Source organism: Corvus cornix, chromosome 20 (assembly GCF_000738735.6).
Source record: "Corvus cornix cornix isolate S_Up_H32 chromosome 20, ASM73873v5, whole genome shotgun sequence".
In the NCBI taxonomy this organism is placed as follows: Eukaryota; Metazoa; Chordata; class Aves; order Passeriformes; family Corvidae; genus Corvus; species Corvus cornix.
In genome coordinates, this window is record NC_046349.1 from 4,610,653 (window position 1) to 4,634,356 (window position 23,704).

At 43.9% G+C, this 23,704-nt stretch overlaps 1 long non-coding RNA gene across 23 annotated transcripts in view; it reads left to right on the forward strand.

Moving 5' to 3' along the window:
* Positions 1 to 23,704, forward strand: part of LOC109144308 — a 136,668-nt gene that overhangs the window by 32,743 nt on the left and 80,221 nt on the right. For 20 of the 23 annotated variants that reach the window (XR_005603461.1, XR_005603449.1, XR_002044981.2 and 17 more), the window contains 2 exons: positions 22,035 to 22,117; positions 22,472 to 22,575. The exons of the other annotated variants lie outside the window; for them this stretch is intronic. This is a non-coding gene — a long non-coding RNA (uncharacterized LOC109144308). The remainder of the gene's footprint in view (positions 1 to 22,034; positions 22,118 to 22,471; positions 22,576 to 23,704) is intronic. 23 annotated transcript variants of the gene reach the window in all.

Sequence of the window (23,704 nt, forward strand, 5' to 3'; positions counted from 1 at the left end):
TTTCAGAGATAGAGAAGGCTGCACAAATCCCTGCAGCACAGGGAGCCTGGACATTTGGCTGAGGGAAGTTCCCAGCTCCACATGGATGGGGAAGTTACCTTTCAGCTCCTGCTCTCTTTGGATGGCTCTAGGGAGCTGCATATGGCCTTCACTTGTCCTTACAAAGCTGGAGAAGGCTGAGGTTCCTGTTCCCTCTAAACTGATGGCAATCAGCCTCTCCTGCACTGTGACCCCTTAACTGAGAGGGCATAAATCAGTCCACGTCTCCATGGAGCACCATGTGCACTCACAGGCTTGCCTTAGCAGAAATGTGGAACAGTGGAGATGACTTCAAAATCACCCATACAGATACATCAGGTGCCTCTGTGGGATTTCCTGACACTATCTCCAACATGTTGAAGTGAGGAGGCAGCTAAATTAATCCCTTTCCTACTGCAGTAGCTTCAAGAGTGTGCATTCCCCCACGTGTCCCTCCAGGGCTCCTGGGTACAGGGGTGCTGGGTTACAGCACAGCTGCTCGCTTTCCATAATTCAAGGCTTGGGTAATGATTTTTAGCTTCTATTTAAAAATTAATTTGCTTTTGTCAGTGATGCACAGGATCCTTGCAGAGGCAAATGATGCTTTCCCTTGGCCATTTTAAAGTTCTTTCTGATTTGTTTTTGCTAGGAGATTCTAACTGTAGCTATTTATCTGATCACAGAGAATTCAGAGTCCACTGGGTATATTCACAGCTGTTCTGAGAAAAGGGACAAGATTTTGGTCAGAAAGGAATATATTACACTGCTTGAAAACAGGATTTTTAAAGGAAATGCTCTTGTATTTTTAATATTTTTTTTATTTGAATGCTGTATGGTAATTCTCAGTGTACTTCAGTTTGTAGCACAGCGTAGTAATACAAACCTTATGCACTTGAGACAGTCATTTGAAAGGCCCTTGGTTTTTTTTTGAAAACAGTAAACCAATGAAAAAATCTAGATTAGGAAGGTGGTGTCCTGCTAGACCTTGAGGGTACATTTGCACATCTAATTTTTAAGTGCAATTATTACAAAATTTCATATACAAAAGTATCCAGTATTTTTAGGTGTTCTAACCTCAGACTTCTATAAGACATGTTCCTCCCCCTGTGCTTATTGCATGAGAATCTGTCCATGTGCAGATAGGCTTTGATGTGAGATACAATAAAGATCACATTTTAAGAGCAATGTGTACATAATTGTCTGACATATGGACATATGGAAAAGGACAAGGGACTTAAGAGTTTTTATTAAGGGTCGTGGGTGTGGGAAACATTCTTCTGATGGATTCTATAAAATATTTGTACCTCTGCTTTGCTACTTCTCGTTCAACGCCTTCAGCCTCAAGCGTCCTGCATTATTATTCCAGGTATTTATGTGTTTATTAGCTTGTGTCTTTATTCCTTGTGTGCCACCTTCTTGCCTCCCTGCCTCCTCTCCTCCCCAAGTGATTCTGCAGGGCTGCCCTGCCACAGAAGTGGGTCAGCCCAGCTCCAAGGGCTGCAGAGTGGTTGGATGGGGATCCACCTAGCAACACCACCACACTAATGCCGCGTTGGGAAATTTGCCCTACAGGAGTTTGTCTTGATTAAAGGCTTCAGTCTGTCTTTGCAACACAAACATAGGAGCCCCCATGCTGTTCTCTGAAATTTACAGCGTATTTTCTTTTTACTCAAGCATATTGAAGCAGAACAGAAGAAAGGATCAAAGGTACCGTAATGTTTCTATAAACAAGTACTACTTAGTTTGGTTTTTTTTATCTTGGGTTTATTTTTTTACAAACAAATCTTCTAGGCACATTAGGCTCAGATTTCATTTTATTGCCAAATCACCAGCTGGCAACAAAATCACATATGTCTGTGTAAATACAGTGGATGAGAAGCTGAACAGGAGATTGGGAGATGATTCAAGCAGTCATATTGGCTTCTACACCTTAAAATTTGACTATTTTATCTGTCTATTCAGCAATGTCCTGTACAGACCCCATTTCAGCATGAAATACTAAAATCTCAGCTTGGGGTAATTCTGTCTGTGGTTTTCCTCTCTCCTAGTGAATTTACAGGAAAACAGATAATTCTCTGGGACTATAACTCAGAAATTCATTTTTTGTTTGCTCACTAAGTGGTGACTAATCCACTCCCTGTTACTCAAATATAGGTGTAACTCTTGTGATGACTGATATTATTATGAAGCATTTTCACTTTGAGGGCCAGATGATCCTCTGAAGGTAATGCAATTTTGCAATTTGCTTCAGGGCTCGATTGGTGCCTTTTGGGTACATTCGGATTCACTTGGCAATGAAACCTCAATATTGATTAATTTGTCATTAAGGTCAGCGTTGCTATACAGCCCTTCTTTATTTGTAGTTAGACAATGGCATAGTCACTTCAATTTGTAAATTCAGTTTCTTCATGCACCCCATAATTCCCAGGGAAAAAAAGCCTGACCATTATTAGGCAAATATATAAAAAAGTAATCATCATTTTGCTTCTAAAAGCAGATGAACTAGAGCATCTTTTCAGACCTGGGGTATGAGACAGAGTTTTCCCCATGCAGTCATTAACAATGGGTTTGTTTTGGCTAAAATGATGCTCCTTTTGGGTCCCAGCTAAAAGAATATTTGAGTCTCATCAAGGGAAGATGTTCCTTGACAGAGCTGGGTAACAGGACTCCCTTTGTCAGAACAGTGGCACAGAAACACTCAGCAGCTCTCAAGGATCTGTTTGAAGTGGCGATCTTGCCCTCAGTCAATAAACTCTAAAAGAGCTTAATTAATGAGCAGGGAATGAGCTCTATTATCTGGGAGGTGGAGGACAGAAATTAAAGGGGTTAAGCAGTAAACTGGCTTTGTTTCTTGCTAAAACTTTTAAGTCTTTGTCTTTTCTCTAACATCCTTCTCTTAGGAGATTTTGATCCCAACTGACTTCTGGAAGTCTCAGCCTTACTACAAGTTGAGCTTTTTCTGTCCAGGGCTCCTAGTCTGATCTTTTTTTCCCACTGTTTCCCTTTAGTTTGTAATACAACCTGGGCTGTAACGTGTGGGAAAGGGGCTCCAGTTTTGGAAATATCAGTGCATACCCACTAGCTGATGCTTTTCCCAAACTGGCCAGAATAGAAAATACTTCCTGCCCCATTCAGAATCATCTGCATAGAAAGATAAAATGGGAGTTAACAAGGGTCAGGTTTACAACAGGGAAAGAAGGCTGCTAATGACCATTATCTATGCCACAGGTTTAACTTCATTACTTTTGCATTAAGTTCTTAATGCCCAAAGCAATAAGCAAACTGAGTCCTGTTGAACTGTAGTAACCTAATCTTTTCTCTAAATGAAATAGAGGGGAAAGCAGAGTCATTTGACATGGCCTTTATTTTGTCTTCTCTTTCCCCATCCCCCAGTCACATATTAGGCCTGTTGTGAGTTTCCCTTCCTTCTCACAGCCTTTTTCTTTTATCTCTTTCCTTTCTTCCGGAGTTTTTCTGAGTGTCCAAAGTGGTATTTGGTGCAGGATTTGATGAGAGGGTTTAGGCCTTCCATAAAGTGGATCTGGGGTTTGTCACATGGAGAAGTCTCTCTTGATAATCTTTTGAAGTACAGAATTATGCAAACTATGTCCAAAATAAAAAGCTTTTAATTTCACAGTTAAGACAAACTTGAGCTGGCCATGACATTGTGGGTCCCAATGAGTCAGATCTAGGAGAGAACACTTGCTGGGTGTTTTGAAGCATCGTCCCACTTTTGCATCACAAGGGCATTACTGGATGATTGTATCCCAATGTGACTGGTTAGCACATACCAGCCTGGACTCCAAACATTAGTTCATGTTCTGCCCATTCTCCAGTTGCAACCCTTGATGACAATGATGAAGTGCTCAAGGCCAGGCTGGATGGAGCTCTGAGCAACTTGGTCTAGTGGAAGGTGTCCCTGCCCATGGCAGGGGGGCTGAAACTGGATGATATTTAAGGTTCCTTCCAATCCAAGCCGTTCTATGATTCCATGATTTATGGTTCTGAAGTTGCACCACCAAATGTGTGAACAGTTTAGGCTTAGTGAGCAAAGAACAAACACCAACAGAGAATTAAATATAATTCATGATTCTGAATGAGATCAGCATTTCTGTCATTTCAGTTAATTTCCTACTCACCCTCAAATTTGACAAATAAAAAATAATGAATTTTCCTCTTCTGGTGTGACCTGCAGACTTTTGCTCCATAGCTGGGGAAGGAAATGTATTGAGTAAGAAGAGGGAGCAAGACTGAATTTCGTAAAATGTGAGATTCCCACGCCAACAGCCTTAGCTTTTGGCAAAGGATTAAATCAACAGAGCATCTTTTTAAGGTTCCCCAGCAGAATGAGATAGAGCAAACCAGTGCTGGCAGGTAACTGGTGCAGCTGCCCAGTGTGCAGGGAATGTACTACTGCTCCTAGAAAGAGGATCCCAAAGTGACAGGTGCCTGAGAAAAAGCCACACTAGGTTAGATAGATAGAAGAAAATAATATAAACTATGGAGAGTTCAGCAATGAATGTGAACACCTACATAAAACCCCTATCAGGAATGCAAGGTAATACCTTACCCTAATTCAGTATTATGTGGTAACCTCCATATGAGAACCTTGCACTCTGAGGAATAAGTGCTGAAGGCTGAACATTTATCTTATGAGTTGTTCCCTGTTTAGAACAATCAGGGTTGCCAGATATTTGGGACTCTGAGAAAATTGTCCCTCTGTAATAACATTTCCCTGCCATACAGTACAAAGGGGTTTCGTTTCCTTGCCCCTTTCTGTCTTGGAAAGGACATATCAATGTGTTTTTTCTGTAGCCAGGGAACTGTGGCTACAGTGAGGCCCAAGATATTACAGCTAGGCTTGATATATCAGTCTGACAGCCATCATCTTTTTTAAGTGGTGTCTCCTCTCCACAGACCTGTCTGCTTCCTGGGTGCTTGACTTGACTCTATAACTGCTTTTTTTGGCTTTTACTGGGTACAGGTTCTCCTTTAAATCAACAGCTTCATCACTCCTTCTCCTAAATGAGATGTTCCTTGTACTTTTAAAATGAGACAGTCGGACTGCAAGACATGTCAATTCAAGCTGCTGGGAATGCCAGAGGTAGGAAGGAGTGAATGGTGGATACCTCAGGTGTGTGTAAATGGGAGCAAATGAAATGGTCTCTGTTGTGTCTTTGATACTGACTTGCAAAGCTTTGCCTCCCTTTGATGGGAGGGAAGGGAATGAACTTCATCCCTGCACTGGGATATCAAACTCCAATGTCTCCCACTCGGATAAGTTTCTGGCTTCTCCTGCTTCTCATTTTTTTCATATTATTTCTGATCGTAGTCTCCTTTTAGACATGGGAAACAACTTTGTTGGATGCCAAATTGTGTATTTACTCACTAAATGTCTGTTATTTTGAACAAACAAGCTGCTATAATTCTGAAGTTCAAGGTGAAGAGGGCTTAGGGAGAAGCAAAACTATTTTCTAGGTGCACAGAGCAGATCAAGAGCCCCTGTGCAGTGAACTATATCTGATTCAACACAGCCCGCAAAATTAAATCTTGTTCAGCTTAAGCATTTAATTACTGCAGATGTTCAGGAGGTACTCTGTGAAGCGTCACCTACTGGGGCCCTTTGGACAGATGCTGTTTGCTTTGACACTCCATCTGTCACTTTCAAATAATCACTGAAGCTTCAACTGGCATAACCCTGCAGGGCTGGCATCAAGGCATGGCACGGAAGAGGTTAAAAATGAGGCCAAGGTCACGGCATTCCATGCGTGGTAGAAGGTCAGTGGATGATGCTTCCCAGTTCCTGCTCTCCAGGATTTTCAGCAGAGAGCACTGTCTGTAGCATTACACAAGGACTTGAGTTTTGTTTCCTGGAGGATCTTTTAACACCAATGGTATCATCCCCTTGGCTTGTTAGACCCTTACATCCAGAGTGTACTTCGGAGATGAGCAAGATACAGCAGCAAATAATGGGTATGGCCTAAACCAAATGAAAAACTTGGTTGTTTTATATCAACAGAGATTTGGGACACCATTGGGACCAGCCAAAAGTTATTAACTGGCCTCAGAGAATTATAGTGCCTTTGGAAGGCTTATTAGATTTCTGCAATTTGTCAGTGTAGATCAGTTATTTGACCAGTGCCATCTCTCCTCTTGGCTATTGGGTTGTGGCATCTGCAGCTTTTGGCAGGTTGTTCATAAACAAGTCCCAGTCACGTTTGGTCAGTGAGATGTTTTCACTGAGTTGCCCATAACGGTGTCAGACAGCTGAGAGCTTTTCAGGGCACCAAGTTTATATCATTACTAGTTTAGATAGTTTGGTATTGCTGCCTGTAACAAGAGTGATTGACTCATAATTAATTGTACTTATGGTTGTTGCATTGTTGCCAAGACTGTGTTTGTAGAGCTTTTCCCCAGCCTGGTGACTTCTCTGCCACCTTGACACATTTACAGCAGGGATATTTAGCGTTCTAAAAGGGTTTAGAAACGACCTCTCATGAGGGAGACCTTGAGGTTAGATTTTCTTTTCATTCTGCACCTCACAAATAACCAGTTTTTGTGTTAGTCACCCTGGTTTCCAGCAGGATGGGAGGGAATGACAGCTAATAAGCCATCTTGCTGCTTTATCCAGGTCACCAAGCAGGAAACATTCAGGACACCTTTTATTTTTTTCTTTAATTGTCAGTGACTTGGTTATAGGTAAATGTATCTTTTCCACTCCTCATTTTCTTCTAAGATCTAGGCCTTATCTAAGTAGATTATAAACATTGATTTAAACATTCAGTCATGCAAATATTTCTACAAGGTTCAGTAATAGCAGCTAGGTCAAATTAGTGCTCATAAACAACTAATTCTATTTCCTCTTGTTTATTACCCAGGCTTTTGGCATTGTTGTATAGTTAATTTAATAATTTCTTCTTCTCACCCCCTCTTTGCATTCAGTGCCTTCCTGACCATAGTCTCCAATGGAAATCTGCCAAGGGCAGGGTTTACTGATGCAGCAGTTTGTAGACAGTGGTTGGGTGCTCTCCTCAGCTCCCTGAGCTCCTTCTGAGTGAGACCTGAGCATTGCAGCACCAGGAGCTGTTTCCATCTCTGCTATTCCCCTCCTGCATCCAAACTGAGAGCTGAGGGATGGAGGTCAAGGGCTCTGTTTTTGTCCTGTAACGTAGAATCCTGTCTCTGTCTCTTTTCTGTTCTCCAGAACTGACAGACTATTGTTCTTTGTCATTTTTTGGTCCTTATCCCTGATTGAAAAGGATGTCTGACTTCAAGGGATGTGCTTTGTGTCAGGAGCTCAATTAGGCTTGTTCAGTGTCCCTTCTGGAGCTTCTTTTTTTTTTAGTATCCCTTTTTTATGCTCCCAGGTCTGATTTCTGTTACTGCTTATCTTTTATATAGATTTTGTTCCCTTCTTCATCTGAAGGAAAATGGTTTTTTTCCTATTAAGTGGTGGCTGCTGCTGCTCCTCATCCCAGGATTTAAATAACTAGCATTTTTTCCCTGTTTTGCCAGCACTAAATTCACACGATATAACAGAAAACCAAGCCATACACTGTCAAACAGAGACACTCCCACAGCGTGGTGACCCTCTTTCTGTCACCTGCCACATTTTTCATGCTCAACCTACAGCTGTGAAACTGTTTTTCCCTCTTCTCTTTGAACAACAAAGTCCAAAGAACACTCCTCAGTTTGATGCCTGTCACAATTTGCAGAACATCCTCGGACAGAAATGATATTGCTAATAGTGAGGGAAGAGTTGTTCTGAAAGCAGCAGCAGCAGCAGCTTTTCATTGCCAACTCTTCCAGTGGGTCTGAGCTAATAAGAGCCATGCTGCAAATGTTATTTAATTTGTATGGGCCTGGTCCAGAGCCTTCCTCTTGACTTCAGGGCCATTGGATCAGGCTGCATGGTAGCTACAGCTTTGCCTTGTGACTCAGTATCACTGTCTTGGAACGGTCTCTGCCAAATCAGTCAGTTTTTCCATTAAAACCTTCTCCAAGGAGAAAAGTGAGTGTTCAGCTAGCTGTCTGCTAACAGAAAAGCCTGATTTTTCACTTGTGTATTTTTCCTAAATAACTTTCTCCTCCTCCATGAGAAACTTCTGGGCTTCAGGTGGGACAATTCTCTGAGTGTCTCATAGATATCTGAGAATGTCTGCCTGAATCTTTACTAGCTTGTTTGAATGTTCCTTTTTGCTTTCAATACATTTCTATATTATTACCTGAGAGGAAACTAATTTTTTAGGAGTAAAATGTGCAGACCATATTTCCAGTTAATCTTCTGTGACAGTAGTTGCTGTTGTGTGACTAACTGACCTGTGACTAAATAACTACAATAATAAAATAATTTTAGCCTAACACCATAAAAAAGAAAACTAAAACTATGACTCTGTAAAGTAGTATTTTTTATGAGCTGAGCATATACTCCATTAGGGAAAAGGAGACTGTTTGCATTACCCAGCTGCCTCTTTCCATGTAGGTGAATTCCAAATATGGCTGGTTTAGGCTTGTATTTTTACTGTTGTTTGGCTTTTTCTTTTTTTTCCCTGAGGGAGAACTAGACCTGAGTTTTGAGTTGGATTTGTGTTTTATTTCAGTTGTTTTGTTTCTGGAAATTATAAAGGATGTGAAGTTAATCTGCCCAAATAACACACCTACTGCTCCTCTGACTCAGTTCGTTACCTGCTCTGGAAATTTAGTTGTTGCTTTATCCATCCTCCACTCAAGGCAGTTCATCCCCAGGAAGAAAGGGAATTCATTTCTCCATATGCAGATCAGCATGTTGGTCACAATTTCTTTCCCGCCTCTTGCTTTTTAACAAGCTGGGAGATGTGCAGAGCTATAGAAGGGCTTCAGCCAGATGGAGAAAATGTGGTTATGGACATGGGAGCAGTGACTGGAGATACAGAAATGCATAGAGAAGCTGTAGAGGAAGGTAACTGCTCCTAGAGGTTCTTGAGTTCTCTGATATCCATCTGACTATCCCTGCCTAATGACAGGGAAGGATAAACACAGGCAATTATATAAATGGGACATACCTTCACTGTCTTCATGGGAATCATGAAGCTCCCTAAGAATGCAAAATTTCACTTCTGAGATAGAGCCGGGTTTTTGAACAGAGAAAAGATGAGATGGAGGGACTGAAGTCTCAGAGCACAGCACATTGAAGTCAGGACATGACTGGAACAGATTTCCCACAGCGCCATGCTCAGAAGAAGAGAAAAGAAGTAAACAAAAAACTATTGGCAGTTTGCAATTTTGCTGCTGTCTGTTCCTCGTGTTGGTTTTCTTCATCTCTGTTCTAGGAATTCTATAGTAGTGCTATGAAGAATAATCAATTAATGCTTAGAAAGCAATTATAATGATTCCCAGTTTACACATGAATAAACAGAATGCAGCTTAGGTGACTGAGTCACAATCGGTTTTGGAGTCTGATAGGGCACGGGCAGCAACAAAGAGCCAGCTCAGCACTTGTGCTCTAATTGCTATTTTGCCAGAAAAGTTGGGGCTGGAGATCAAACAGACAGAAATGAGTTGTAAAACTCCCTGAATGTAAATGGTTGTGCACTGTTTAAAAAAAAAAAATTAAAAGAAAAGAAAAATCACTACACGCTGTAATGATTTCATAACTGCTACATAGCTAAGACAAGACTTGCCTGAGGTCTCACAGGATGACCATGGGTCATACCAAGGACAGGATACAGATGTGACTCTAGTGCTGTGTTTAAGCACAAGACCTTCTTTTTGTCTTCTAAAAATTTGGTATTTGATTGTAGAGTCCCTTATCATACAAGCCCAAATGTGATACTTTCCTATGTGTTCAGCCTGAAACACAGTTAATATAGAAAGATCCTTTCTATGTGCATCATAGCTCATGATGTCTTGCTTTTATTGGCAGGTTCACAGCTTTAGCTCAGACGTGTGGCCTGGTGCAGGGTTTGCTCACTGATGTTACTCACATTTCTGTGTGTGTGCACTGAGCCACTGCCTGTGGTACTGTGTGTTCAGACAGCAGAGGAGGTATTATGAGGATCATTTTTTTCTCTTCCAGGCATGAAGGTGTTACCATGATGTAAAACCAGGTCATGGTGAAGTTCCCCTTCACATCTGGGGATGTATTTTGTTACTTGAAAACCCACAGAGCCCATGTAACTGCAGAAGAACAAGCACAAGCCTTGCTATCCTACTTCATACACTATCAGCCAAACGAGCAAGCCAGCTTTGAGTCCTCCAGGGTCATTTTATTTTTAGGGCTGTTGCCTCAAGCAGGAAGAAAACAGCTTGATCTGTAGGCTCTGCTTTGAGCTTCCAGTGCTGGCAGCAAAAAGCAAGTTCTTTTGACATACAGGCTGAGTTGAACCAGTGGAACAATCTGTATGGGCCAGATTTTGAGTATCGACACTTACCGTATTTTGAGTGTTCCTGTTCTGAGGCACAGCACATCTCCTTGTTTGTCACAGCGCTGATTTACTTTTGATCTTTTCAGCCTATAGTTGGCATTCCAGCTGTTTTTCTGCCTCTTTAATGGCAGGCTTTTTCTCCCCATGCTTTTTCAGGTTTTTCATTTTTCCTTGTTTGTCTGAAATCCATCTTGGAGACACTTGCTGCCCTGTTCTCTGATCAGTTTTGAGCCTCTGCCAGCTGCTGCTTCTGCTGCCAGTGGATGAAACAACTGAGTCACCACTTTGTGAATTTTGCATTTGCCTGTGTGGTGGCAGAGCCAAGGCCATCATGAGCATATCAAGGAACCACAACAAAGGCCCAAAATACAAACACTGGGACTTAACCTCAAAGCCTGTGCTGGAGCCCGATGAGGTGACAGCCAGCAAGATTCATACCGAGGGACCTCAAAGCCTTACCAACCTCAGTCCTACTTTAACCACATCAGAGGCATGCACCTCACGCAGCTCTGGATCAGGGGAGAGGGTGTAAGGGAAAGGTAGAAGTGACCAAAGGACTGTTTTCCTCTTTCCACAGTGAATTTATCACAGCAGATGGAAAAAAAAAAAAATTCTTGGGGTTATCAAACTCAGCAAAGCTGCAGTGGAAGAGAGCAGCACTAAGTGCACAAGGGAAGGCAGACTGGCTCCTTCCCTAAATCATCTTGTGTGTCTTTGAGCCAAAATGCTTCTTTTGCCTTGTTTCAGCAGGTCAGGGTGGTTGGCAGCTCATTGCCCACACGGGCACCATTTCCCTGCACCAATGGCAGTGTCACCACCACGCTCCTGAGCCTTGGCTTTGGCCTGTACCTGCTCTCATGGAATTGTCCCAGCACTGACATGCTGTCAGTGACTATATTTCCCTGTTTCTCATGCTTTCTAAACATCCTGCTTTTTAGCCTAAGAAACTTTATATTAGGAAAAAAAACTGTCTCTGGGCGATCAGAAGGACCACTGTGTTTGGGCTTTTTGCACCTCTGTCTTTGGGACAAGAGCTTGCCAAAAGGTCGTTTATACCCTGTGTGGTGATTAGCTAAATACCAGGTGATCACCAGCATGGGGATGCTGATGCTGGTGTAAGTTTTGCTGCTTAATTTTAGCTTGATCAGGGTCATCCCTATGCTGCCAGCAGAGGCATGGGGGCATTTAATACAACTTGAGCATCAGGGCTCTGTGGCTAGCTCCAGGTTTGTTTGGCTACCTCCAGGTTTGTTCACTTTGGCTGATGGCATGGGGGTTTTTTTAGGGATAGACAGCAGAAAGGCTGAAATGCACTCATCCACTCCTCAGGCAGAGGACAGGACTGTATCAGTGTGTCTTTTAAAATATCCTGGCCTGTTTGGTTTGTAATAGCCTTGTAGTAAAAAGATTTTTCATTCTTGGCCCTGATGCAAAAGGGAAATGGGTTCCTATTTGCATTGTCCCCACAGTGTTTGTGTAATTAATGTATGTGGGGGTTCTTCCTCCCCCACACTCTCCCAAGGTAAAAAATGACCTTGTCAAAACTTAGATTACAAAATCTTAGTTACTAAGCAATGGGTAGGGCCCCACTGGGATGGCATCCCGGCTCCTGAAATGGTATGTATAGTAAAAACTAATAAAAATGGTGTCAGAGGCTCTCAGGCTTCCAAGTCCCCTGCTGTGTGACCCCCTGATCCCAATTTATTAGCTAAACCCAGGGAAGCAGACAAACCTTTCTGGCTCCAGACTGTAGGCTCCAAGAAATCAAATAATGTGAGCTCCAGAGCGGTGGCTCCAGAGCAGGAGGGAAGGAAATCCTCATGGAAAACAGAGGGCTGAGTGTAGGGCTGAAGGGAGCTGCTGACAGGAGCCATCTGAGCAGGATAGGAAAGGGAAACTTGCTCTGTGATATCTTCGTACCTCGACGTTCAGATGCTTTAAACATGTCAGAGAGGAAGTGCAGGGAGGGGGTGGGGAGAGAGGGGCTTGTAAGGAGGCAACCAGCCAAAGTTGTTTCCTTTCATGTGTTAGTAGTGCCTTTGCTCCGAGATCACCTTGTGCTGGTGACGGAGGATTTAGCAGCTGGGGGTGGCAGATGGAGTGGCAAAGAATGTGCCCTGTGGGTCAGAGGGGGATGTGCCTTCCCCCTTCCTGCTCCCCAACTGCAAGAATTTTCTCTTGAAAGCAATAAAGGTGGTGCAGCTCATCATGTTGCTGCTACCCCCCTGGATTTCCTCTTTGGTGTGTGATACACATAGCAATTAAAGCATGTTGCAGAGAGGGAGTGGGATATTTTTTTCCTTCTTTTTTTTTCTCCTCCTGAAGAGCTGCCAAAGCAAAGTGATATTGATGAGGATGGCTCGCTTCGATTAGCGGAGGCTGGCTATGGAACAGCCACCTCCAGCCTGTTTCCCTCCCCCTCTTCTCCCTTGGACAAGAAACTTCAGTATTTTCTCAGCTTTCAGTTGTCTGTCTGTTCTGCACCTCTAATCTATGCCCAAATCGAGCTTAAGTAGGGGTAAGAAGCGTAACAATAACTCTCCTTGTTTAATGCCAGCCATTGCGTTTGGAGTGCTTTGGCTTCCCAAGGGTGATGTTATCAGGAGAAGGCATTGCGCTTTCGTAAAAAGGCATGATTATGCAGTAAACCAGCTAATGATGGAAGTGAAAGGATGAAGACCATGTGGAGGGTGAGCTATGGCAGCAGAGCAGGCCTGTCCCATTTGCCAACTCTTTATTCAGGTCTAATTTGCTGTTTGGAAATGGATTCTGGGGTTCCTGAGCAGAGACTGGCCCACTGTTTCTCCTACTCAGTGACCTAAATGTTTGTGTCCAAGAGCAGACAAAAAGACAGGCCCATGGCTTTATCTGCCTTCATGACTTCTGGCTTGCACAAAAAGGGGTTGTGGTTTTATTCCTGCTTACCTGGAGGTGTCTTGGAGAAATACTTTCTGATGTAAGGCCAGGACAGATAACAAATTTGGGGGCTGGAAAAACATGTGTGTACAGGCAGCTTTTCTCCTTCAATGCTACAAGGAAACAAGGCTGCAGCTCTCTAAATCTGGGGTTTCCTGGCTCTGTGTCATTTCTTTTTAAGTCACTGTCAGGGTGATCAGTTTAAACACCCACATCATTTGCGTTTTTCATTGTCAAACACAAGAATTTTTGGAGCGTTGTCTAAAGGAAAAAAATATAACACGCTCTTCCTCTCTCACTCCTTAGCTGTGATCAGTGCGAGTCTGAGAGCAAGCAGAGGTCCTTGGTAGAGTGTCAAGAAATGCTTTCTCCCCTGGATACACACCACAGCCTAAAGCTGTCTCCAGGCTTGGCTCAGGTTTTGCTGCTGATACATAAAGGAACCTGAAATGTCCTTGGTGATCTGGAGCTTCGTGTTTGCCTCTCTGCTGTGCAGTGAAATAGGTGGGATTGTATTGAGGGAAAGCTGGGTGGTGAAGGGGCTGCTTCCCCAGGAGCAGAGCCTGGGATAAAGAGGATCATGGCTGGAAATGATGTTGCACCTGCACTTCCTAGGACTGGGGCTTTCCACTCCTCCCAGTGAGGCTATGGCCTTGGATGGTGTACTTCATACATCCATGTGCTGTGTCCATGTGACTGAAAATAGAGGAGGAAGCACAGTCCCAAACAGGTTGGCTTCCCTCCTCCACACGCTTCAGTAGGAAGCAGCCTCAAACCTGAACTAGTAAGAGTCACCCTGCTTTAGGGCTTGTGTTGGTGATGGTGTGAGACATCATCTGGCTGCTGGTATGGGGGCAGTTGTACAGTGCAGCCATGTCCTTCAAGTGCTTCCTGAGGTTTGGGAAGGGGAAGGTAGCCCCTTTGGATGAGTGCTAATGTGCAGTTTGGTTGTGTGGATACTCAGTATCCACAATTTAAGGGCAGCAGACCTTTTGCCTGCCTCACTTGTGTGCTGAATCAGCCCAGAGGTGGAGAGGCTAAATTCTCCATAATGTGGATCCCCTGTAACCTTGGGCAAGTTGCCTTCACTGCACAGCCCTCACCATTTGTGGCTGAGCTATCACTTTTCTCAAGATAAGCTGGAATTGTGTGTGTTGTTGGATGACTTTTATCTTGCCATCACAGCCAGTGTGCACTTTCACTGTAAAAGGAACTGCTTTGCTTTATGACTTGCATGTGAGGGGGGATTATTTTGCAAGAGGTCACGGGAGAGTGAGAGAGTTATGATCAAGTTGTGCCCTCTGGAATATGCTGTGGGATGAAGATTTGGAGAGTGATATTTTCACTTTTCTTCCTTTCCCTTTTTTGATGTTGATTCAGAGCAGAAATGACCTTGGTCATTTTGTGTCAGCAAAGATGCCGAGCAGATCGGAAACAAAAGGAGAAAAGCAAGTCACTGTTTCAAGTGCATTTGTGGTTCAGTTGAATGAAAGCCCAGTGTTGCCAACTCATGATTTGATCATCAGTGCTGCAATGCATAGTCCTTTCCTATAGCTCCAGGTCTTGAGTTACAGAAGGTCTTAAAATACACTCTACTCACCACCACCCCCCCCTTTCCCTATAAGTTTCATGATTTCAAAGAAAATATGGGAAACATGACCTCAGTGCACCCTCAGGACTGAGGTGGTGGAAGGCAATGGATTAAAACTGGCTCAAACTGTGAAGTGAAGAGATGGTGATACACAGTTCATATAAAAAGATTTTTAAAAAAAGTGATTTCACTATTGCTGTGTCAAACTTTGAGCAATACAAGAGAAGTTCCTGGATTTGGGATCTGAAAAGGAGCTTCAAGTCATCCATTTGTATCTTCATGGATTGTGCTAAGTGGGTGGGAGCTGAGTTTGCAGAAATGTCATGGGATCTGCATGGCAGATGTGAAGGCAAGAGAGCAGCTTTGGTGAATTTTTACCAGCACTGTGGTCTTGGCCACATTTGTATAAATCCAGAGGAATACAGTTGTCTTGTGTAAACCAATGATTTCTTACTATTACCAAATCAAAACATGTGAAACGAGATCATCTTGTGTCTGCCTCTTACTTAAAGTGACAATAAGAATTTTGGGTTTTCTCTCTTTTTTTCCTAATTTCTTTTTGATTAAGGGTGGAAAAACCTTTTAAGTCTCTGTGCATAGTGGGACACTGAATTGTCCTTGCTGACACCAAAACTGGTCTGTGCATAAACGAAGGGAATACTTTGCTTGATACTGTCAGCACTGTTGGATATTTGTGAGCAGGGTGAACATCCCCACATAGGAAATGCGTTAATTGGTCATCAGTTACTGCTTTAGGAGATCTGAAAGTTGCACATGGATTTGGAACTACAGCAAATGCTGTAGTCAGTCCTACAAAGCCAAGGAACAAACTAATACTCCAGTGGGAATGAAAAATCTCCTACTCCCATTCCTGACCTTGAGAACAGGTTTGGGAGCAGGAAAGGTGTTTTGTCTCTTCCTTCTATGTCAGTTGGTGCAGTAAAGAGATTTCCTTGGGAAGGAAAAAGATGTATTCTGTAGTCAGTAAGTTATGGGCTGGTTTCTGGAGGGCAGTGAAGGGCAAGGTTGGGTTAGACTCTATCAGGGATACTTGCCAGGGTACATTTACTGACAGTGATTGGGGCTGTCAATGAGAATGACACTGGGGAGCACCCACCAGTACGTTTAAAACATGCTCTGTGAATTCAGATGTGAAGGAGGCCAGAGAAGATGTAAAAGACTTGGGAGGGATGTGGGAGCTCCTCCTTAAGGTGGGATTTTTGGATGCAATGACCTGTTTCTGTCAGGCTGTGTTTAAGTAGATAGGTTAATAACTGTTTTGGTTTTTACCATTAATCCTGCCTTTGATTAGTGCTTATGTTTACCATAGAGTGACCAAAGGACTGGTCAGAGGTGAATTTAGCAAAGAAAAATAATAATTCAGTGAATCCACCCTAATTTCAGTGTAACCTGACAGATTTTGCAGGAATGTTGTTGCCACTACACAGCCAAGGTAGGGTTGATCCCTCCTGCCAGTGTGTGAGACAATGATTTGGGGTATGCAAGCAAGCGGGCGTGATGCTCCTGTGATGGGACTGGCTCTCAAATGCTGCTGAGTTTCTGGGAGCACTGCAGAGCACATCCTGCCTCGTGGATGCCAAATACCCTCTTTTGCTCTACCCTGTGCTGGGAGTTTGTTTCTGCTGCATTTTTAGTTTTAAATATAAATTTCTCTGTTTTAAGAGAGAACAGCTGTCTTGGCTTAGTTGGCCAGGTTTTCTTATACTGAGCCTAATTTACAAGATAAGGAATCCCTGGTCTGTGCAGTTCCCTCTAGTTCAAACATAAGGGATAAAGCCAAAAGGCAAAGCTGAGCTTGGGGAAGACAGAAAAGCAGTTTTGATGCCATCGTGTTATCTCCACAAACGTTGCACTTCATAGTCCCAGTCAGAACCCACCACCTTCCTAAAGGGAGTGTGTCTGAGAGGCAGAGAGCTGGAAAGATGAGAGGAGCAGAAAAGCCCAAAACAGGGCAAGAATAAATACTGGTTTTTTAAAGCCTGAAGGGGATGGAGCATGTAGTGGTCAGGTTATCAAGCCTTGGATCTATAAATAAAGGTACCATGTTTATTCCCTTTGGGGCCACATTGTCAAAGAGACTTTCCCCCCCGCCCCCCCCCCTTGTCAGCCAGAGGAGATAGACATAGTTTGTCTGGGAACAAAGTATGTGCCCCTTTCCCAGGGTCTGACACAGCTGTGGGGATGTGGGTATGACAGGGAAAGGTGCACTTCAAATAGACCTTTTCAGGCAGTGAACTCATTGTCACTTCAAAGAATCAGATGATTTACTGTGTCTGTTTATGGGCAAAATGTAACATCTTTATCTTTCTGTGGTGTGCTTAGGAGAGACATAACAGCCTGGTCATGTGCTGGAAAGAAATGACTCATTTCATATTGGGTCTAAATGAAACTAATGTATTACTCATTTTTATGCAACTCTATTAAATTGTACTTATTTAAAAGGGGGGGGGGGGGGGGGAGGGAGGGTGAAGGAAGGACTACTACCTAAAGTCTAACCAAGATGTACTAGAAAATTAATTTAGAAATATGGTTGACCTCAGCTTCCTCATAATGAAAATCTGCTGACAAATCTTGTGATTTTGTTACTCTTTTTAAAGCAGCCCTTGGGATTGCTGGTAGTTCAGGTGTCAGGACCAGTTACTCATTCAGATCCTGGCTGGATGATTTTTCCATTGTTCTTCCAAAGAAAGACTTCATATTCAGTCATCCTTTGGGCTTTCTGCACTGCCTGTTGCTAGAGGATCTGAGTTCAGCCCCATTGCTGAGGTCTGCTGGTGGGGTGTGAAAGAGCTCTGCAGGCTGCTGAGCTGTGAGCACGGCTTCAGCAGCTCTGAACAAGGTGGTTGCTGCTCCTGCTGATGCTGAAATCCTGTGATGTGTCTGTGTACCAGGTTAGGTTGATGTCTGCCTCACAGCCCCTCATGGATTTTCTGCTGACTGTCCTCTGCTTAGAGCAAATAAAACCCCTTCTCCTTCCCAGCACTATTTATCATTGAATTCTGATTAACTGCAGTGCCATATCCAGAGGAGGCAGGAAAATGGCAGCACTTTTCAATTAGAGTATCCAGAACAACCTTGTCACCTCTTTCACAATCATTGCTTTTATTTTCGAAGGTTAAGATCATTTTCAGCAGCACTGAGAGCCATTTTCCTTCAGTGCGTATGCACAGAAGCCCCTCACACTGCGAAGCTGAGACTCAGATCATCCAGAGCGATCTCTGCATTCTCTGGTGTCCCTTTTTTCCATCAATGATTTCCATCCATGTCTGCTGAGTTCTCAGAATGGCAGATCTGTTCTGCCTGGGCATGGCAAACTGCTGGGCGTTTTAACCTCCTCCTCCCTCTCTCTCTGTGAAGTTTATGGAGTTGGGATGGAGCTGGTGGCTTGGTCACAGGGGTGTGAAATAGAGCGGCATCTACTCTGCTCTTCAGCAGCTACACCACAAGATCACTGTTCTGGGAGCAACCAGACATTATCTGGTGTGGATTTTGGTGAGAATTGAACTTAGAGAAGGGACTAAGAAGAGTGGATATGATATTTCATATTAGGGAATTGGTTTTATCTCTGCTTTTTTATGGGGTTTGTGTGTTTATATTCTAAATCACTCTTTTGACCATTGAAAACAAAGGAGCCTAAAGAATTGGAGTGATTCTGGCTGGTTTAAGGAGTGGGCAGACCCTTCTCTGAAACTGAAGAGATCTAATCCTTGCCCTTCAGTCAGGTAAGCTGTAAAAAGCACTTGTGCTTCTGGAAACAAGGACTGAAAGCAAACCTAAGTGGAGCCCTCAGAGCCCTCCAGCTCAAAGGGTTTCAATAGATTTATCTTAGTGGCTGTGTGAGAGAGACTGGCTAGGAAGCACCTGGAAACTTATCTAATTTTCCCAGCTATTCCGGTTCATCTAATGAAAGATCTTATTTCTGCCTACACACACTGTTGTGCCTTGGTCCTTAGACCCTCAGTGTTGAAGCAAAGCACTGCAAGAAAAATATTTACAAGACGAAATGGAAATATGGTTTCCTCCTGTTGTCGGTCCCAACTTTACCCCAGTTCTCAGAGGACTATGAAATGTTGTGCTTTATTAATGCCTTAGTAATGATGGAAAAAACATTATTTTTATTTTTCAGGATTTTTTATTCACTTTACACGTTGTCAGATGAAAAAAAAATGGCTGAGGTTTGCTGGCAGAGAAACTCTGGCGTGTTTTCAAAGGCCTTGGTGTGTAGCATAGTGCTTTTGGTATATATTAAAAAAAAAAATCAGATTTTCATTGTTGCATTTCTAATTAAAAGCTCAGTGAAATGTAGGAGGTTTTACAGCAGAAATTAAAAGTAAATAAGAAGAGGATTATAGCCATAGAAAGAAGCTGTGGAGACCTAAGCAAAGTGAAACCAGAGTTCAACAAATTCCCTGCATCTTTATGAAAATCGCATCTATGAGTCAGCAAAACAAGCTCTTCTCTCATCTAAAACTGTTCATCTTGGCCATGTTCACAGCCGTGGTGCTTCCAAGCCCGAGCAAGGCGGGGCTGAGGCAGGCACAGGACTCAGCTGTCTCCCAGTCTGGGGTTTGGGGCTGGGACCGAGCACACGGCTCCCCTCGACGCTTGTGTGGAGGGATGCTGGTCGTGGCCATGGGAGCTGTGGATGGAGCTCTCTGCCTCATGTGCCTGGCTGATTAATCAGGAGATGCTCTGCATGAGCCTGGGGTTGCAGCTCATCCATGGACTGTCCTCACCCCCTCAGTCGTACACACAAACAGGGGCAGCTCTGGCAGTCGGAGCTGTGGGTAGCTGGTGTTCACATCAGTGGGATTTTGCATGCTGGTTGTGGCTAGAATTGCACCAACCCTTTCTATATTTATTTATTTACTTTCATTTTTTTTTTTACAACATTGTGGAATTACTCCAGGCATCTGACTTCCTCTGTCAGCCTTTCCTTGGCAAAGCAGCCTCACCTCCCCAGCATTGTGACTCAGGATGCTTGTCTTGCTGGCTAAGGCTTTCTCTCCCTTCCTCCATGTCATCATACACCCTTGCCCTCCCTCCTAGCTCCGGCTCTCTGGCATGTTTAGCAGCAGAGCTCGTTGAAAAACACAACCATCTTCTTCAGTGTTGATCCTCTTTTGACATTCCCTGGCCCGCTCTTCCGAGCCGCCCTTCCCTGAGCAGAATCCCAAACAAGCTCCTTTGCCCGCTAATGCAGCGTTAAGATGATGAGCACTCAAATCCCTGAGATCTCTCCTTCCTCACAGAGGTTAAAGAGAATCGTTTTTGAAAACTGGAGCTTTCCGCCAAGTTAAAAGGGAGGAGATCAATGGGATCTGTGCAGCCCTGACACAGTGCCCCGGAGGTCACGAGCTCTTCCAGCACTGTCTGAATCACAGAGCTGGTTAGGTTGGAAAAGAACTCTAAAATCATAGAGCCCAACTGTTAATCTAGCACTGCCAATTACACCATTAAACCATGTCCCTAAGTGCCACATGTCCCATCTGGAAAGATTCAGGATAAACCATGTGGGTGGGAAATGCAGGACTGCCACAGGTAGGAGGTTTTGCAGGAAATTTTTTGTGAGGAAGCTTCTGGTCCAGGATGGCTGGCTGGCTGCATTCCAAAATCGATGCCATCTGAAGATAACAAGGCATGAATTTCTTATCTATTTCCATTCTTATTAGCAGCCTGGAACTGGGCATGGTGGAGAGCACTTGGGTCCTGCTCTGTGGGCAGGTTACTCGGTGTGAGCTTGGCCAAGGGCTCCTCCAGCAGCTCAGCTGGAGGCAGGGACTGGGCAGGGACTCACTCAGCCTGGCTGGTGCTTCCCATGGCTCTCATGGCTGGCTGCTACCTCCATGGAGGTCATGTCCCCTCTTCTGGCCAGCCCTCAGTGAAACCTTCAGCCCCTTTTCTCCCCCAGGCAACACCTGGGTGACATCCCAGGAGATCAGGGTCTGGATATCAGGAGTGACTTTAAATAGCAAAACCCTTGGGAATGAGGCCATGGAGCGGGAGGGTATAACCTGGTAGACAATGAGCTCATGTGCTTCTTTTTGATTTTGTTAAAGGCAATCTCTTCTAACTACAAAAAGTTTGTGCAAAAAGAAGACAAATGGTAGACACTAAATGCAGTTTAAGATAGCCAATAGTAATAAAAATAGAGGGATTTATTGAAATTGGACTTAATTTGAAAGTCTATTTTGATCTGGTCCCTGTGCTCCATTCATCATGTGGCTGTCTGGTCATCATTTTCAGGGCTGCTGACCCCTCAGCATGCAGAAGCTTATGCAGAACTGGAGATGTATTTGTGCAGGCATTCCTGTAAAAACCAGGGGTGAGCTCATTAGGAAAAGGGAGTAAAAGGGACTAAAGATCCCCGCCAGCTCTGTTTGGACTAATTCATGTGCTCTCTTGGTGTACAGTGGGGTTGTACACACATTTCCAGTCCTGTCTTTTCTGCTCAGATTAAGGCCAGGCCTTAGCAATAGAGGCTGAGGCAGGGGTCTTGAAGACAAAAATCTGGTTTCTATTTCAGGCAGCGCCACTGCAACATGCTTTTTAAGAGGGCTGGTGGAATATGCTTTTCCCACAACCAAAGGGAAATGCACTCAAAAGGGAGTGTTAAGAGGCAGCCAAGGGAAAGAGGAAAGGGGTGATGTGATCTGATACCCGCTGACCTCTCTTGTATAGGCATATCTCCCCTTCTCCTGGGTACCCTGAGAAACACACAGCCCTCCACAGAACGGATGTTCTCTGACTTTTCTCCCCCACACCCCTTTTTCCCCTTCCTTTAGCCCTTGATCTGTTTAGAAAGTCCCATTTGTTTGCCTCTCTGGTTTCCATAACCTCACTGACACTGAGGCACTGAGGAGAACCCAGTGTTAGTGGCTTAGCCATGGAAGTTCAGCTCAGTCCAGCTGTGGGCAGTTCAGTGTTCACCCTTCCTTTGTTTTTTGGTTTGGGATTTTTTTTTTTCCACTACCATGTCCATTTCTGCAGAAGCAGCTGACACTTTAGTCATAGGGCCAGAGTCACAGATCTACCAAAGCTCTTAATACTCAGTTGTATGTTTGTGTGTGCATTTTCTTTTTCAGGGTAAGTACATCTTTTGGGGATGGAATAACAGTTTGTCCAAGAATCAACAGTCTTCAGGGAGCCAAATAGTTTTGCAGCCAAGGTTTGTGCTCTTTCCTTGAGGTTTGGGGGATGAGTTGCTTGCCTGTCCTCTTACATAAAAGAGGAGAAAATTGTCAGAATAAACACATTTTTAAATATACAACACCATCAGTCAGAGCATAAGAGGAGCTCATTGGCTGGAAAAGAGATCAAGGCAACCGGGAATTTGGATGGCCTGACTGAGGACTTTGGACTGAAAGGTTCTTTTTCATTCACTGGAGCTAGTAATTTTTTTTCTTTAGGTAATCAGCCAGGAAAGAAAAAAAAATATATCCTCCTCCTTCCTGCAGGCAGTGAGTCTTGACTCAGAATCCTATTTTGCTGTTTTGTAATTTTTTTTTTTTTTTTTTCACAGAAACAGATTGCTACTGGGTATGAGTCCTTGCCTCGGAGCACACAGGAGAAGCAGCCAGCATGCAGCTCTGCTTCTGTGGTGGTTCATAGCTCTCTGATTCACAAGTCAGTGACTAATTCAGGCTAACGATGGTCATCTGAGGACCAGACGCTCAGTTTTACAGTCAGGGTTAGGTCAGCTTTAATCAGCCCTGCCCAGGGAGGGAGCTCTGGTAGGAATTGGACTGCACAGAAAATCCTGGTGCACTATTTTTTGGTGAGCTGCAGGACATTTCTGTACAATTGGTTGTGCATATAGGGAGGAGAGGTCCTTGCAGCTGTTCCTTCTCAGGGTGCCATCAGGACTTTTGCAGTATAAATTCCTACTTCCTGGGCACAGCTAGGTTTGCAGTTTTCCCTGTGATTACACCAGGACAGGGGGAGAGGGAAGGTGGGACAGCTTTCCTGTGTATGCTCAGAGCAGCAGGACACTGTCTTCGACATCAACACAGAGCAGTTGTCTGTGAAATTTCATTAAATTTACAGGCAGCGATTGTTATTCCAGAGCAAGGAGAGGAGGTGGAAAGAGGCTGAGGTCCAGCTAGGAGTTGGCTAGACTAGTTCTTGGATTGTTTTCCACGCTGTGGTTATCCTTATCTGCATCTGGAAACTGGAGTGTGTTGTATGTGTTTGTAAGAGCAGGCGGATGTGTGAAGTGTTCTGGCAAAGTCAGAGACCTCATTTTCCCCTCAGTATAATGCAGCCTGATTAGATTGTTATTGACATGCTGAGAACCTGCTAGGGTTGTTACATCTCTGTGGAAAGGCATCTGTCTGTTCCTCTTCTCCCTTCTGCCTGGAAGGATTGCAGAGCTGGAAATGGGAAGGACCTTTCAGATGGCAAATCCAGCTGTGAAAGAAATCTGCTGGGAAAGCACAGTGTGCCCGCCAGCTGACCAGCAGTTTGACAATGTATGTGGAGCTGTGAGCCAATTAATAATATCAGTTTGGAACAATTAGTAATTCCCAAATAGGCAAAAAAGTAAGAGAAAAAGAAATAACCCACAATAAACCCCTCAAAACTGCTGTATTTTGCTGGATGGTTTTCATCCTGTAGATCATTACCAACCAGAGTTACTGGCAGTGTTTGGGTGGTTGGATTTGTCTGACTTACTGCACCATGTGAGAAATGTGCAGTGTTCCATGAGCTGTCACAGCTTTGACTGTTCAGGCTAAAGCAGAGAGGTGTGTGCAGT